General features: G+C 41.8%; 1 protein-coding gene across 1 annotated transcript in view; it reads left to right on the top strand.

The window, feature by feature from the left end:
* Nucleotides 1-18,082, top strand: part of LOC139408260 (F-actin-capping protein subunit alpha-2-like) — a 55,918-nt gene that overhangs the window by 3,178 nt on the left and 34,658 nt on the right. The gene's annotated exons all lie outside the window — the stretch shown is intronic.

Raw genomic sequence — 18,082 nt, 5'->3', positions numbered from 1 at the left:
CACAGTTTAACCAACACCCGCCTATTTTGTTTGACTACCTGGACCGACCATTTAGGTTTTATAGTATTGAAATCAAAACGTGTAAATTTGAATAAAAGTATTTGAATTAACATGAAAGGGTGAATGTAAGAAGCGCATATTTCAAATAGGCTACATGTCATATTAAACAGCATATAAACACTCTAAGTAGGTCATTTGCCAGACAGGGAGCCGAAGAAGGAATAAACATGAATTATTTAGGCTATATTCCTTCAAGGCTATAGCCTACAAAGAAATACATTGAAGCATTTGCGTGTGTGACACAATAGGCTGGTAGGGACATAAAGCGCTCAGCATTTAAACAACATTTAGTTAAACTAAATCATTATAGTCTATAACTTGCGCATATAGGCTGTGACTTATTTTAAAATAAATACAAATTCAACAAAAAATGGCTTAGTGCCTTTTTGTATTCTTTAAAAAAAAATGTAGCCACTCTGTGGCTTCAGGTTCATGCAGTGGTGCCTGGAGAGCAGGTCAGCAGCGGAGAATACGCTCCCCACACATGCAGAGCCACTGGGGAGGCTAAACACCCTTTTGGCCAGGCTGGGCATAGTATATTTTTCTATAATAAAAAAATGATAGGCTTATATATATATAAGCCTATGTTTTTAGGCAAAATAACCCAATCAAAACGTAAAACTCCTTGAATGTGGGAATGTTCCAGGCCTATTGGGCCCAAATTAATGATGGCCTATTTGTATACATTGGGGCGGCAGGGTAGCCTAGTGGTTAGAGCGTTGGACTAGTAACCGGAAGGTTGCAAGTTCAAATCCCTGAGCTGACAAGGTACAAATCCCCTGAACAGGCAGTTAACCTACTGTTCCTAGGCCGTCATTGCAAATAAGAATTTGTTCTTAACTGACTTGCCTAGTTAAATAAAGGTAAAATAAATAAAATACATAATGAAAACCAAAATGAACGATGTTTAAGAGATCAGATTTTTTGTTCGCAAATACTTTGCTAAAATGATACACTTAGTTATCTCATCTCATACCTCATCCCTTTTCGCATGTGCTTGTAGTGTGTACACCATCATGCTTTCGGGATATGTCTTTGCAGATTCCACAATGATTATTTAGTTGTGGACACGACTTCACTGCACTCCCTCTAAGTCACCTTGATTTAGCACCTGTGTGTTTAATATTTAGCAAACTCCATGACAATAGCTAAAGCAAGTGTCGATAGCGGCACACAAGTAGACTACAAGTGCATGCTGGGCCGGGCATGCCCTGAGCTCATGAAGTGAGCGCTACTGGAGTGAAATTGGAGCGGGCGAGAAGTTTGACGCTCCAGCCTTTGGGAATCTCTCACCGCGTTCCAGTCAAATTGGGCACGCTCAGCTCCTTGCTCCGCTTACATGCTCTGCAGTCCACTTATGTTGCACTTTCGCATCTCAATCAATCAAATGTGTGTATCTATTAAGCCCTTTTTACATCAGCCGATGTCACAAAGTGCTAGACAGAAACCCAGCCTAAAACCCCAAACAGAAAGCAATGCAGATGTAGAAGCACGGTGGCTAGGAAAAACTCCCTAGAAAGGCAGGAACCTAAGAAAACCTAGAGGAACCAGGCTATAAGGGGTGGCTAGTCCTCTTCTGGCTGTGCCGGGAGGAGATTATAACAGTACATGGCCAAGATGTTCAAATGTTTTTCATAGCCGATGCTTTTCATAGACGATCATTCAGAGTTAGAAACAGCAAGTGCGGTAGAGAGTGAGTCATAAACAGCACGTTCGGTGAACAGGTCGGGGTTCCACAGGCAGAACAGTTGAAACTGGAGCAGCAGCACGACCAGGTGGACTGGGGACAACAAGGAGTCATCAGGCCAGGCATGGTCCTAGGGCTCAGGTCACCGGATAAGACGGGAGAAATTCTCCAGATATAACAGACTGACCCTAGCCCCCCGACACAAACTATTACAGCATAAATACTGGAGGCTAAGACAGGAGGGGTCGGGAGACACTGTGGCCCCGTCTGGCGACACCCCCGGACAGGGCCAACCAGGCAGGGTATAACCCCACCCACTTTGCCAAAGCACAACCCCCACACCACTAGAGGAATATCTTCAAACCACCAACTTATTACCCTGAGACGAGGCCGAGTATAGCTCACTGACATCTCCCACACGGCACGAACCCGAGGGGTGTGCCAACCCGGACAGGAAGATTACGTCTGTGACTCAACCCAGTTTAGTGACACACCCCTCGTAGGGGTGGCATGGAAGAGCACCAGTAAGCCAGTGACTCAGCCCCCGTAATAGGGTTAGAGGTAGAGAATCCCAGTGGAGAGAGGGGAACCGGCCAGGCAGAGGCAGCAAGGACGGTTCATCACTTCAGTGCCTTTCCGTTCACCTTCACATCCCTGGGCTAGGCTACACTCAATCATAGGACCTTCTGAAGAGGTGAGTCTTCAGTAAAGACTTAAAGGTTGAGACCGAGTCTGCGTCTCTCACATGGATCGGCAGACTATTCCATAAAAATTTAGCTCTATAGGAGAAAGCCCTGCCTCCGCCTGTTTGTTTAGAAATTCTAGGGACAATGAGGCTTGCATCTTGTGACCGTAGCCTACGTGTAGGTATGTACGGCAGGACCAAATTGTAAAAAGGGGTAGGAGCAAGGCCATGTGATGTTTTTTTTTCGTCTGTAGGGTCCGAACTGTTTGGTCTACACACTAATATGTGACTCGTTTCAAGAAACTAGGCATATGTCGCACGTCACTATTTCACAGGAAAGGCATTTGAACATAAACATTAGATTTTTAAAATTCAATGTGTTTTTTTTTTGTTGTCAGAAATGCCTTCTGGAACACGTGAACTTTCATGTGCCTTAAAAAGATGAGGCCTGTAATTTTCATCATAGGTACACTTCAACTATGACAGACAAAATTAGAAAAAAAATCCAGAAAATCACATTGTAGGATTTATAATGAATTTATTTGCAAATTATGGTGGAAAATAAGTATTTGGTCACCTACAAACAAGCAAGATTTCTGGCTCTCACAGACCTGTAACTTCTTCTTTAAGAGCCTCCACTCGTTACCTGTATTAATGGCACCTGTTTGAACTTGTTATCAGTATAAAAGACACCTGTCCACAACCTCACAGTCACACTCCAAACTCCAAACTTGACACTCCAAAGAGCTGTCAAAGGACACCAGAAACAAAATTGTAGACCTGCACCAGGCTGGGAAGACTGAATCTGCAATAGGTAAGCAGCTTGGTTTGAAGAAATCAACTGTGGGAGCAATTATTATGAAATGGAAGACATACAAGACCACTGATAATCTCCCTCGATCTGGAGCTCAACGCAAGATCTCACCCCGTGGGGTCAAAATGATCACAAGAACGGTGAGCAGAACTACACGGGGGGGACCTAGTGAATGACCTGCAGAGAGCTGGGACCAAAGTAACAAAGCCTACCATCAGTAACACACTACGCCGCCAGGGACTCAAATCCTGCAGTGCCAGACGTGTCCCCCTGCTTAAGCCAGTACATGTCCAGGCCCGTCTGAAGTTTGCTAGAGAGCATTTGGATGATCCAGAAGAAGATTGGGAGAATGTCAGATGAAACCAAAATATAACTTTTTGGTAAAAACTCAACTCGTCATGTTTGGAGGGCAAAGAATGCTGAGTTGCATTCAAAGAACACTATACCTACTGTGAAGCATGGAGGTGGAAACATCATGCTTTGGGGCTGTTTTTCTGCAAAGGGACCAGGACGACTGATCCGTGTAAAGGAAAGAATGAATGGGGCCATGTATCATGAGATTTTGAGTGAAAACCTCCTTCCATCAGCAAGGACATTGAAGATGAAACGTGGCTGGGTCTTTCAGCATGACAATGATCCCAAACACACCGCCCGGGCAACGGAGGGGCTTCATAAGAAGCATTTCAAGGTCCTGGAGTGGCCTAGCCAGTCTCCAGATCTCAATCCAATAGAAAATCTTTGGAAGGAGTTGAAAATCCGTGTTGCCCAGCAACAGCCCCAAAACATCACTGCTCTAGAGGAGCTCTGCATGGAGGAATGGGCCAAAATACCAGCAACAGTGTGTGAGAATCTTGTGAAGACTTACAGAAAACCTCTGTCATTGCCAACAAAGGGTATATAACAAAGTATTGAGAAACTTTTGTTATTGAGAAACTTTTGTTATTGACAATACTTATTTTACACCATAATTTGCAAATAAATTCATTAAAAATCCTACAATGTGATTTTCTGGATTTTTTCTCATTTTGTCTGTCATAGTTGAAGTGTACCTATGATAAATTACAGGCCTCTCATCTTTTTAAGTGGGAGAACTTGCACAATTGGTGGCTGACTAAATATGTGTGTGTGTGTGTCCAAAATGTACATTTATTTGGCACGTTTGATCCAGAAACTTGCGCAACGTGACTACAAAATATCTCAAAAGTTACGTGTAAACTTTGCCAAAACATTTCAAACTACTTTTGTAATACAACTTTAGGTATTTTTTTAAACCTAAATAATCAATAAAATTGAAGACGGGATGATCTGTGTTCAATACAGGAGGAAAACAAACTGTAGCTAGCTTTCTGGTCACGCACCTCTATCTAACAGTACACTTCAAGTTAACCTCGTTCAATATGGCCGTACTTCATTACACAAAGGAAAAACCTCAACCAATTTCTAAAGACGGTTGACATCCAGTGGAAGCGATAAGAACTGCAAAGAAGGTCCCTTAGAAATCTGGATTCCCAATGAAAACCCATTGAAATGAATGACCTCAAAAAACAAAACATCTGATGGTTTGTCCTCAGGGTTTCGCGTGCGAAATAAGTTATCTTATACTCAGACATGATTCAAACAGTTTTAGAAACGTAAGAGTGTTTTCTATCCAAATCTACTAATAATATGCATATCTTATCTTCTGGGGATGAGTAGCAGGCAGTTGAATTTGGGCATGCATTTCATCCGGATGTGAAAATACTGCCCCCTGTCACCAAGAAGTTAACAACAAACTTGCATGCCTTCTGTAAATAGCAATGGAGAAAGTCAGGAACCTTCCTGCTAGCTATGATTGGCTGAGATGATGGGCTGGACATGCTGAGAGATGAGTTCAGATTGGTTTGCCATGTAGCATGCTTCTGTCTATAACATGAGCTGCTCAGTATGTGTAGGTAATCCTTTCTAATGCAGCTTTTTTTGAACAATCTCACAAACTGCAAAAAAAAAATGCTGTTTGCATTGCTAGTTATAGCCTAATGTTAGCTAGCTAACATTGAACCTAGTTGGTTAGCTTTAGCTACCTGCAGGTTCATGCATTGTAGTAACGTTATGAGTTGTGATTTTGGTTCATTGTTCATTGTAAACAAAAGACTCCACTATGCAAGTAACCATTTCGCTGTACCGTTTACACCTTCTGTCTCCTGTGCATGTGACAAATGCATTTAGATATATTATGTTTACCAGAGAAGGTAATGTGAAGAACAGCATGACCTGCACCAAAGTCAAATTAGGATATAACGTTAGGCCAATGAGACCGTGTCCAAGTTCTACAATTCTCCAGTAGAACGCCCTGCTTTTATTTCGTAACACTCACAATTGTCAGCTATTTTCTGTAATTAGCTCGCCGTTAATTATTTTCCTGTAATAATGAGTACTAATTAGCTAAAGTTAAGACGTTGTCAGCTATGATATAGTCATTGTTAGAACTAACAAGCTATAAATTAACCAAAACGTTGCTTGGTTTGCTAAATTTAAATATACTAAATTCATTTTTAAACAGATGGGTTTATTTGTGTTAAAATACACCAGTTATACTATTTTGGACCACCAGGCTGTTGATGTCATGCAGCCTGTCGTTTTTGTGTTATACTTTTTCATAACTAGAAGTTTAATGTCGGACAACAATAGAATGTTCATGATGTCACTGCGACAACTGTCTGCAGACATGTCGATAGACGTAGTATAACCCTTTGTCTTGAAATGTTTGGTTGTTTAGTACACTACTCACTCTGTTTAGCACATGGCCTCACATGTGAATCCTTAAAGAGATGGGTGGGGCTTAAGAAGGTATGAACTATGCTGAATGGGTATAGACAAAGAAAAGCTCTCCAGTAGTTGAACCAAAATATTCAAGGGCCATTTCCTCAAAGTTGGGTTACAAGTTTATCAACTTTCAAAGCAGAATTACTTTCCCATTGTTCCTCAACTGTAGTACCATTTTCTAGCTCAGTCTCTATTTTTACCCAATGTAAAAAAAAAAAAAACATTGGTCACAAATGAGACTCGAACAAACACATACAGTACCAGTCAAAAGTTTGGAGAACTAATCATTCAAGGTTTTTCTTTATTTAAACTTTTTTCTACATTGTAGAAAATAGTGAAGATGTCAGAACTATGAAATAACACATATGGAATCAAGTAGTAGAGGTCGAGCGGCATGGCTGAGTTAATTAGGGACGATTTCATAAAAAATTTTAGTTGGCATTTTTGGACGCCGATTACATTGCACTCCAAAAGGAGACTGCGTGGCAGGCTGACCACCTGTTACTCGAGTGCAGCAAGGATCCAAGGTAAGTTGCTAGCTAGCATTAAACTTATCTCATAAAAAACAATGAATCTTAACATAATCACTAGTTAACTACACATGGTCGACGATATTACTAATTTAACTAGCTTGTCCTGCGTTGCAAATAATCATTGCTGTGCCTGTTTATCATCAAATCACAGCCTACTTCACCAAACGGGTGATGATTTAACAAGCGCGTTTGCGATAAAAGCACTGTCGTTGCACCAATGTACCTAACCATAAACATCAATGCCAAGCTTTCATATGTTCTCATGTTCTGAGCAAGGAACTTGAAAGGTTAGCTTTTTTACATGGCACATATTGCACTTTTACTTTCTTCTCCAACACTTTGTTTTTGCATTATTTAAACCAAATTGAACATGTTTCATTATTTATTTGAGACTAAATTGATTTTATTGATGTATTATATTAAGTTAAAATAAGTGTTCATTCAGTATTGTTGTAATTGTCATTTATATATTTATTTATTTAATCTGTATCGGCTTTTTTTGATCCTCCAATAATCGTTATCGGCGTTGAAAAATCCTAATCGGTCGATCTCTATCATGTAGTAACCAATAAGGTGTTAAACAAATCAAAATATACAGTTGAAGTTTACATACACCTTAGCCAAATACATTAACTCAGTTTTTCACAATTCCAGACATTTAATCCTAGTAAAAATTCCCTGTCTTAGGTCAGTTAGGATCACCACTTTATTTTAAGAATGTGAAATGTCAGAATAATAGTAGAATGACTTCAGCTTTTATTTCTTTCATCACATTCCCAGTGTATCAGAAGTTTACATACATGGTATTTGGTAGCATTGTCTTTAAATTGTCTAACTTGAGTCAAACGTTTTGGGTAGACTTCCACAAGCTTCCCACAATAACATTTCCTCCTGACAGAGCTGGTGTAACTGTCAGGTTTGTAGGCCTCCTTGCTCGCATGCACTTTTTCAGTTCTGCCCACACATTTCCAATAGGATTGAGGTCAGGGCTTTGTGATGGCACAACAATACCTTGACTTTGTTGTCCTTAAGCCATTTTGCCACAACTTTGGAAGCATGCATGGGGTCATTGTCCATTTGGAAGACACATTTGCAACCAAGCTTTAACTTCCTGACTCAAGTTAGACAATTTAAAGACAATGCTACAATATATCCACATAGTTTTCGTCCTCATGATGCCATCAATTTTGTGAAGTGCACCCGTCCCTCCTGCAGCAAAGCACCCCCACAACATGATACTTCCACCCCCGTGCTTCACAGTTGGGATGGTGGTGTTCGACTTGCAAGCCTCCCAATTTTTCCTCCAAACATAATGTTGGTCATTATGGCCAAACAGTTCTATTTTTGTTTCATCAGACCAAGTTCACCAAAAAGTACGATCTTTGTCCCCATGTGCATTTGCAAACCGTAGTCTGGCTTTTTTTATGGCAGTTTTGGAGCAGTGGCTGCTTCCTTGCTGAGCGACCTTTCAGGTTATGTCGATATAGGACTCGTTTTATTGTGGATATAGATACTTTTGCACCTGTTTCCTCCAGCGTCTTCACAAGGTCCTTTGCAATTGTTCTGGGATTGATTTGCACTTTTCACACCAAAGTACATTCATCTCTAGGATACAGAACGCGTGTCCTTCAGAATGCAGTATGATGGCTGCGTGGTCCCATGGTGTTTATACTTGTGTACTATTGTTTGTACACATGAACGTGGTACCTAAAGTCATTTGGAAATTGCTCCCAATGATGAACCAGATTTGTGGAGTTCTACAATTTTTTTTCTGATGTCTTGGCTGATTTCTTTAGATTTTTTTTTTACCATGATGTCACGCAAAGAGGCACTGAGTTTGAAGGTAGGCCTTGAAATACATCCACAGTTGACTCAATTGACTCAAATGATGTCAATTAGCCTAACAGAAGCTTCTAAAGCCATCATTTTCTGGAGTTTTCCAAGCTGTTTTTTTCTTTTTTCCCACTTTTTTTTCCTTTTGAATTTTACCCCTTTTTCTCCCCAATTTCGTGGTATCCAATTGTTTTTTAGTAGCTACTATCTTGTCTCATCGCTACAACTCCCATACGGGCTCGGGAGAGACGAAGGTTGAAAGTCATGCGTCCTCCGATACACAACCCAACCAAGCCGCACTGCTTCTTAACACAGCGCGCATCCAACCCGGAAGCCAGCCACACCAATGTGTCGGAGGAAACACCGTGCAACCTTGGTTAGTGCGCACTGCGCCCGGCCCGCCACAGGAGTCGCTGGTGCGTGATGGGACAAGGACATCCCTACGGGCCAAGCCCTCTAACCCGGATGACGCTAGGCCAATTGTGCGTCGTCCCACGGACCTCCTGGTCGCGGCCGGTTACGACAGAGCCTGGGCGCGAACCCAGAGTCTCTGATGGCACAGCTGGCGTTGCAGTACAGCGCCCTTAACAACTGTGCCACCCGGGAGGCCTCCATGCTGTTTAAAGGCACAGTCAACTTGGTGTATGTAGACTTCTGACCCACTGGAATTAATCTCTGTAAAAAACAAAAGCTATATTTTGTTAACGAGAAATGTGTGGAGTGGTTGAAAAACGAGTTTTAATGTCCCCATGCTAAGTGTATGTAAACATCCGACTTCAACTGTATTTTAGATTCTTCAAAGTAGCAACCCTCTGACAGTTTTGCACACTCTTGGCATTCTCTCAACCAGCGTCACCTGGAATGCTTTTCCAACAGTCTTGAAGAAGTTCCCACATATGATGAGCACTTGTTGGCTGCTTTTCCTTCACTCTGCGGTCCAACTCATCCCGAGTTGGTTTGAGGTCGGTGATTGTGGAGGCCAGGTCATCTGATGCGGCACTCCGTCACACTCCTACATTGTCAAATAGCCTAGCGGTGTGTTGGATCATTGTGCTGTTGAAAACCAAATGATAGTCCCATTAAGCACAATCCAGATTGGATGGCGTAATGCTGCAGAATGCTGTGGTAGCTTTGCAGGTAATGTGTGCCTTGAATTCTAAATTAATCAACGATGGTGTCACCAGCAAAGCACCATCAGGCAACATCCTCCATGCTTCATGGTGGGAACCACACATGCCGAGATCATCCGTTCACCTACTCTGCGGCTCACAAATACATGGCAGTTGGATCCAAAAATCTCATTTGTATTCATCAGACCAAAAGGACAGATTTTCACCGGTATAATGTCCATTGCTCATTTTCCTTGGCCTAAGCAAGTCTCTCTTCTTCTTATTGGTGTCTGTTACTGGTGGTTTCTTTGCAGCAATTCGACCATGAAGGTCTGATTAACCCAGTCTCCTCTGAACAGTTGATGTTGATGTGTTTGTTACTTGAACTCTGAAGCATTTATTTGGGCTGCAATTCCTTAGGCTGGTAACTCTAAATGAACTTATCCTCTGAAGCAGAGGTAACTCTGTCTGTTTTCTGTGGCGGTCATCATGAGAGCCAGCTTTAACATTGGGCTTGGTGGTTTTTCCGACTGCACTTGGAGAAACTGCTTTGACTGACCATGTCGTCACCAATTTCTCTTTGCTTATTTGAGATGTTTTTGCCATCATATGGACTTTGTATTTTACCAAATAGGGCTGTCTTATGTTTTTATTTATTTACTTTTCTGCTCTTTTGCACACCAGTATCTCTACCTGCACATGACCATCTGATCATTTATCACTGCAGTGTTAATCTGCTAAATTGTAATTATTCGCCTACCTCCTCATGCCTTTTGCACACAATGTATATAGACTTTTTTTTTCCCTACTGTGTTATTGACTTGTTTACTCCATGTGTAACTCTGTTGTCTGTTCACACTGCTATGCTTTATCTTGGCCAGGTCGCAGTTGTAAATGAGAACTTGTTCTCAACTAGCCTACCTGGTTAAGTAAAGGTGAAATTAAACAATTTTAAAAAATGCCCCAAACAATCGGAAATGGGATTCATTAGAGAAAATTACTTTACCCCAGTCCTCAGCAGTCCAATCCCTGTGCCTTTTGCAGAATATCAGTCTGTCCCTGATGTTTTTCCTGGAGAGAAGTGGCTTCTTTGCTGCCCTTCTTGACACCAGGCCATCCTCCAAAAGTCTTCGCCTCACTGTGCATGCAGATTCACTCACACCGACCTGTCTGCTGCCATTCCTGAGCAAGCTCTGTACTTTTGGTTTCCCGATCCCGCAGCTGAATCAACTTTAGGAGACGGTCCTGGCTCTTGCTGGACTTTCTTGGACACCCTGAAGCCTTTTCCACAACAATGGAACCGCTCTCCTTGAAGTTCTTGATGTTCCGATAAATGGTTGATTTAGGTGCAATCTTACTGCAGCAATATCCTTGCCTGTGAAGCCTTTTTTTGTGCAAAGCAATGATGACGGCACGTGTTGCCTTGCAGGTAACCATGGTTGACAGAGGAAGAACAATGATTCCAAGCACCACCCTCCATTTGAAGCTTCCAGTCTGTTATTCAAACTCAATCAGCATGACAGAGTGATCACCAGCTTAGTCCTCGTCAACATTCACACCTGGTGTTAACGGGAGAATCACTGACATGTCAGCTGGTCCTTTTGTGGCAGGGCTGAAATGCAGTGAAAATGTTTTTTTGTGATTCAGTTAATTTGCATGGCAAAGAGGGACTTGGCAATTAATTGCAATTCATCTGATCACTCTTCATATCATTCTGGAGTATATGCAAATTTCCATCATACAAACTGAGGCAGCAGACTTTGAAAATTACTATTTGTCATTCTCAACTTTTGGCCACGACTGTACATTATTTTCTTTAGGAATGTAGTGTAGCAAAAGTACTATTTTTACTTAAGTACTTTACACCACTGTTAGTTGCAGTAGTGCCCGTGGACCGTATCTGCAGTTGGGTTTAGCTGAACCCCCGGGGTAGCTTGCTTTGTAGTGATTTTATGAGGGGTTAGTGTAACGGATTTATGCTGTAAACTCACGCCACAGCTAGCTTGAAATGTTGCAGCTGGAGCCACCCAATCGGTGCCTTTTTGTATGGCTCAATCGGTTTACACGTTGTCAACCATCGTGGTCATGTGTATGCTGCGAAGCAGAGGATCACTTTCGAGCCCTGTGTGGGGGGGACTGGGACAGTGGAGGAAGCTAAACTGTTTAGCAGCACACTGACCTCTGACACCTACTTCTCCTGTGTGGTTTTGTGAAGAATGCATGGCCAAAGAAGGAACGCTTCTCTTTTTCTGTGCATGTCTGCCCTGCGGTCATAGATTTGGATGTAGAGAAAATGGGCCCCGGTGGTGCTATTCTGTCTACAAACAGCTCCACATATGGGTCTTTCTATAAATAACGGGGCCAATGTGTGACATTGGGATGAACATTTCAAAATGGTTTGAAACAAAAATAAAAAAGATTTTCATGCATTTCCACAAGTGTACTTAGAGGAATAAAAATGAATATATGCTGAATGGCCCATAACTCCAGCTACACTACACCATAGGTGTAGATACATCCTTTTTAAGCAGGGTTCATACAGACATTGGCAAGTCACATTCAAAGACTTTCAGGGATGTTTTAAAGCTCTTAATTGTAATTTAAGGACCTCAATGTTAAACAATTATATATTTTTTATGATTGTACATATAGGACCTAATATGGACCCCCCCCCCCACCCTCCCGATTTCTTCTGTAGCCTGTGTCCCCATTGCTGCTTTTATAATGAAAGTGATCACAAACCACTTTTGTTTTTCAAGGAAGGATTTGTATGGAAAGCCAAGTGGAAGCCAATATTAGATTTTGTTATCCTCTTAATAGCTGCATGTGATTTTTCAACAGAGTAGCGCAATACCCTTCAATAGAAGCAGCGGGGAAACAAACAAAAATGGTCACATCTCTCAGAATAACCGATATAAAATGTCATCACAAATAATTATAAGGGTGCAGGAGAACTTATAAATTGGCTACAATAATTACAATATCTTTTCAAGTCCCAAATTGAGGAAAAAATTGAACAAAGTAACAATAAAACAACAAAGCTGTATACAGGGGGTACTGGTACTGAGTCAATGTTCGGGGTCACAGGTTAGTGGAGGTAATTTGTACATGTGGGTAGGATGACTATGCATAGATGATAAACCGTGTGTAGCAGCAGTGTAAAAACAAGGGGGGGGGGGGCAGTGTAAATAGTCCGTGTGGCCATTTGATTAATTGTTCAGCAGTCTTATGGCTTGGGGATGAAAGCTGTTAAGGAGCCTTTTGGACCTCAATTTGGCGCTCTGGTACCGCTTGCTGTGCGGTACTGGAGAGCACAGTCTGTGACTGGAGTCTTTGACAATTTTTGGGGGTCTTCCTCTGACACGCTTAGTATATAGGTCCTGGATGGTAGGAAGATGGCCCCAGTGATGTACTGGGCCGTATGCACAACCTTCTGTAGCGCCTGCCGAGCAGTTGCCATACCAGATGGTGATGCAACCGGTCAGGATGCTCTCGATGTTGCAGGATGCTCTTTGTCACACAATCTTGGATAAATCCATCAAGACACCAACCATGATAAAGGGTTAAACAGGTTTTAAATGAACATGTGACTTTTAAGTATAGCGATGACCCCCCCCCCCCCCCTTATTTCTTAATGTAATGGCATTACATTCTTTTTGCCAATTTTATTTTCAATCACTTAACTGTAACAAGCTGCCGAGTGTAGGAAGTCCTCACTGGTACCCCTAGTTTTTTTTTACAGAAGACTCATATAGTCTGGGCCTGCTACAGTAGGACTCTGGGGTGGAAGAATAAAATTCAACAAGTGTTTAATAATCTGTTTGCTGTGTTTCCTCTGCATGTCTTTTCTTGGCAGCAAGGTGCTTTAGCCCCCTGGTCCAAAGCAACATTCAAGGCTGCAAACACCAATAACATTCAGTTGAAACAAAAATAAGCTAGCATAAGTTTGAATTTGTTTAGATGGGCAGTAGTATTATTAGGTCAAACACTAACTGCATTTGTCAAAGAAACAAAATCCAGGGCTAGAAGAGCAGTGGTCTCAAATTGTGCCAAAAGCTGAGGAATTGGGTAACATGCTGACCACTCTCGTTGCAAAATCAAACATGTTATTCAATTATTGCACCCACCCTGCTCGCGCACGCCAACGAGCGTTGCCAAGCACTAAAATAGAAGTTCTATTTGTGATGCTGAACGCGGTGTAAGTTCTGCCTCTCCCATCTCCTCATTGGTTTATTGAAGCAGATACCCACGTGCCATCTCCTCATTGGTTATACCCACGTGGGTGATTGAAAGATGAACTGAGTTTGGTCGGTCGTCGTGGTAACTATGAAAGTTAGATGAAACTTAGTTAGATGCCAAAGAAGAAAAAGCCTGGAAGGAGGAGAGATGACTAAACTATTCGGTTGACTGTTTTATGTGTGAATTAATTGTCGGAGTAGAGGACCTTGTGCATTTCAGCTAAAAATAACAAAGCTGCGTTTTATATCCATGGACAAATTATCTAGCAACAGCAAGCTAGCTAGCTAAATTGCCATAAATGTTTAATGCTTTTCGACCTGTCCCCAAATTAATATAATAGGTCAGAGTTTGTTTTGATATTTTAACTTGTGTGTCGTGATCGCGTTTGGTGCGGGGGGACAAATTCAACTTGCGTGCGGCCGGTTTGGATACGGTGTAAGAATGACAGATGAGTGGCTGATAAACAGCTCAAAAGGTACTAGACATTTTGGTGTTGTCCTTTTTGCCCAATTTATTTGAGTGGTTCTGGTGGTTCAGTTACTTGCAGGTACATTGTGGAGATAAACTTGGTTGGTAGTGGGTGGGGAATCTATTCTTCCCATCGCCTCAATGGATGAGATGGGACAGAATACCCTATGCAGGCTCTACATGTGTACTGTTTTTCTAGTTATTCCAGTTCTGTTCTCAAGGTGCCTATTCATAAAGGCCTGGTCCCATTACACATGTAGGGATGGATGGAGAGGTGCCAGGAAAGAGGATTCAGCCTCCTAGAGAATATAGTTGGTGCCGTCTTCTACCTCTATAGGATTCCTGCAGGTCAGATTATACCCCCACTCCCATTCCTCCCTCTCATGGTTTAGGGTTCTGGAGTGTCCCGATAAGAGGTGTGATTCTGGGATAAGGGTTAGTTCCACTGGAGATGTGTGTGTGTCTTGGGATAATAGATGCTACTGGGAGTGTGAATGTGGGGAAACAAACAACACATTATCACTGGAGGACAGAACACAAGAGAGAACAGAAAGCCCAGCTGGTGACTGTCTGCCCAGGACCTTACAAAGACTAGGCTCTCGCAGGGGGTCTTTGTGTGTTCGTTGTGTATGTGTGCGCATGACTTTGTTCGTACAGTGTATGTGTTTTGTGTTATTGTCTAGACCTAAGTATGTTTTAGGTCAATTCCACGGTAACAGTGATGATGAGATTTTTCACTTTAAAATGTTAAACTTTGGATTGCAGAGTTACCAAACTTCTGCACTGCTTTTTAAGTAAATGTGTTTTTGTAATCTATTCTGTGGAAATTGGTAAAAGTTGCCCTTGTGCATAGTTGTATGGTTTTGTTTAACTTTGCAATCATTCCTTTTGTTTGCCGTATATTTTTAAAGTAAAAAACACTCTGTTATGGTAGAATTGCACTTTATAAGATTATATTGAGTAGAGTGGCTGTCTAAATTGTGCCCAAAATGTAAACAAAAAGATTACGCTCTTTGTTGGGAGTTGAGGAAAGTGTCAAAAACAATTTTCCTCTTGAGTCTGTCCCACGATCCGCTGTCAGCATCCCTGTTCTCAGTGTTCCTGTGAAATGACCTAAGTGTGTGTGCGCCCGCCCACCCGGGTGTGATTCAGACCTAGCGCCATAAAAGTTGTTTCTTCTGCGGACACGACAGCTCAAGCTCTCTCACGCCAAACAGCCAGTTAGTCAGAGGCACAGATAAAGTTGCAGAACAATAATTGTCCGTGTGTGTCGTCTGTCAGACCAAAGCTCTCCACGTGATGAAGAATCGCTGCATTGTCTCGTGTCATAAAATATTCACAGCTGTGGCCAATAGAGTTAATGAAGTGCCATTCGGTCTTTTATTTACGCTCTGCACAGAGGTGTCACTGTTTAAAGAATAAAGATAATCAAGGGATTATGTGTTTTGTGGTGGCAAGTGAGATGCAATGACATACTAGGTGTTCCCATATTCTTCCAGTTATTGATCCAACAACTACCCATTTAAAAGCGCGTCTTGTCAGAAATATGAGTGCATTCGGAAAGTAATCAGACCCCTTGAATTTTTTCACATTTTGTTACGCTACAGCCTTATTCTAAAATGTATTGCATTTTTCTCCCCTCAATCTGCACAAAATACCTCATAATGACAAAGCAAAAACAGGTAAACATCACATTTACATAAGTGTTCAGACCCTTTACTCAGTACTTTGTTGAAGCACCTTTGGCAGCGATTACAGCCTTGAGTCTTTTTGGGTATGACGCTACAAGCTTGGCACACCTGTATTTGGTGAGTTTCTACCATTCTTCTCTGCACATCCTCTCAAGCTCTGTCAGGTTGGATGGGGAGTGTTGCTGCACAGCTATTTTCAGGTATCTCCAGAGATGTTCGATCGGGTTCAAGTCCGGGCACTGGCTGGGCCATTCAAGGACATTTAGAGACTTGTCCCGAAGCCACTCTTGCGTTGTCTTGGCTGTGTGCTTAGGGTCGTTGTCCTGTTGGAAGATGAACCTTGACCCCAGTCTGAGGTCCTGAGCGTTCTGGAGCAGTGGTGGAAAAAGTCCTCTATTGTAATACTTGAGTAAACGTAAAGATGCCTTTTCATAGAACATTTACTCAAGTGGAAGTCACCCAGTGAAATACTACTTGAGTAAAAGTCTATCAACAAATTTGTTTTTTAAAGATACTAAAGTATCAAAAGTAAAAGTATAAACCCTTTCAAATGTCTTATTTTAAGCAAACCAGGCGGATAGCCAGGTGACACACCAACACTCGGACATAACAGAAATGCTTCATTTGTAAATTAAGTGAGTCCAGTCTGCCAGATCAGAAGCTAGGGTAGTAGGGATGACCAGGGATGTTCTCTCTTATTTGTGAATTGGACCATTTTCCTGTCAAAATGTAACGAGTACTTTTGGGTGTCAGGGAAAATGTATGGAATAAAAAGTACATTATTTTCTTTTAGGAATGTAGTGAAGTAAAGTTTGGCAAAAATATGAATAGTACAGATATGCTTAAGTAGTACTTTAAAGTATTTTTACTTAAGCACTTTACACCACTGCTCTGGAGCAGGTTTTCATCAAGGATCTCTCTGTATCTGCTTCATTCATCTTTCCCTTGATCCTGACTAGTCTCCCAGTACCTACAGCTAAAAAACATTCCCACAGCATAATGCTGCCCCTACCATGCTCCACTGTAGGGATGGTGTCAGGTTTCCTCCAGACATGGCACTTGGCATTCAGGCCAGAGAATCTTGTTTCTCATGGTCTGCGAGTCTTTAGGTGCCTTTTGGGAAAACTCCAAGCTGGCTGTCATGTGCCTTTTACTGTGGAGTGGCTTCCGTCTGGCCACTCTGTCATAAAGGCCTGATTGGTGGATTGCTGCAGAGATGCTTGTCCTTCTGGAAGGTTCTCCTATCTCAAGGCTGTAATCGCTGCCAAAGGTGCTTCACCAAAGTACTGAGTAAAGGGTCTGAATAGTTATGTAAATGTATTTCAGTTTTTTTTTTTAATATACTTTTGCAAAAAAATCTAAACCTATTTTCACTGTCATTATGGGGCATTGTGTGTAGATTGAGGAAAACAATGAATTGAATCCATTTTAGTAGAAGGCTGTAACGTAACAAATGTGGAAGTCATGAAGTCTGAATACTTTCCGAATGCACTATATATTTTTGAATTGCATATTTTTTTTTGCACCAGCAAGAATTTAGATGAGTGTAGGGGAAACACTGATATTATTATGGGGTTGGAAAAGGGCAAGTGAATTGCACTGAATTCATATTGAGCCTTTTTTTTACCTAGGAAGTCGGCTGGTGAAATGGATGCGTCACGGACCATGGTTTAGTAACTAACTACTGACATGGTTCAAATTGGTTTCATGAGAATCGCCCCAATAGTCGCAATGAAGTGCATCATGCTTTTTATTCACGCCCAACAGACGTGTTGTTGTCACGATATAGAAGTAAACCCAGTGAGGTGGTAGGGTAACGATATGATGGGGTTGTTTTAAGGATAACGCTTATTTTTAAGACGACATATTCTCTTTTACGAAAGCGACCCGACCCAAGAGGGAGCAAATTAAATAGAATCGCACAGCATCTCACAATGCTAGGCTATAAGAGCAGAGTTGAGTGTAAATGGAGCATAACCGATAGCCCCGTAGTGGCCCTGCAGTGTTTTTCAAGTAAAGTTTGTTTACATCTCTCTAAAGCATAATAAGGGAGTCCTGATCCAAATGGTTCCTCCATAGGGATTTCAGCAATGCACATACTCTCTTTCCAGAGCAACACATAAGAGTCCCTGAGTGCCTCTCTGGTTCACACCGTATCATC

This window comes from Oncorhynchus clarkii, chromosome 1 (assembly GCF_045791955.1).
Source record: "Oncorhynchus clarkii lewisi isolate Uvic-CL-2024 chromosome 1, UVic_Ocla_1.0, whole genome shotgun sequence".
Taxonomy (NCBI): domain Eukaryota; kingdom Metazoa; phylum Chordata; class Actinopteri; order Salmoniformes; family Salmonidae; genus Oncorhynchus; species Oncorhynchus clarkii.
This window is presented reverse-complemented; position numbering and strand designations above follow the sequence as displayed.